The following is a 437-nucleotide window of genomic DNA, read 5'->3' as shown; positions in this document are numbered from 1 at the left end:
AAGAAGAACTGGTACCAATTCTACTGAAATTGTTCTAGAAGATCAAGGAGAGAATCCTCCCTAACTCATTCTACAAAGCCAGTGTAACCTTGGTAACAAAGCTAAGAAAGGACACGACCAAAAAAGAAAACCACAGACCAATATCCCTGATGAATATAGATGCAAAAATCGTCAGCAAAATACAAGAAAACCAATTCAAACAGAATACCAAAAAGATAATACACCACGATCAAGTGGGTTTTATCTTAAGGATACAGGGATTGTTCAACATATGCCAGTCAATAACTATGATCACTATAAACAGAATTAAAAACAAAAACCATATGATCATCTCAATAGATGGCAGAAAAAGCATTCAATATAACTCAGCATCCTTTCATGATAAAAACCCTCAACAAACTAGGCATAGAAGGAACATACCTCAAAATAATAAAAAG

The sequence above is a fragment of the Propithecus coquereli genome, unplaced genomic scaffold, assembly GCF_000956105.1.
Source record: "Propithecus coquereli isolate 6110/MARCELLA unplaced genomic scaffold, Pcoq_1.0 Scaffold436, whole genome shotgun sequence".
Taxonomy (NCBI): domain Eukaryota; kingdom Metazoa; phylum Chordata; class Mammalia; order Primates; family Indriidae; genus Propithecus; species Propithecus coquereli.
The sequence above is the reverse complement of the archived record's forward strand: the minus strand, read 5'-3'. Positions refer to the sequence as shown.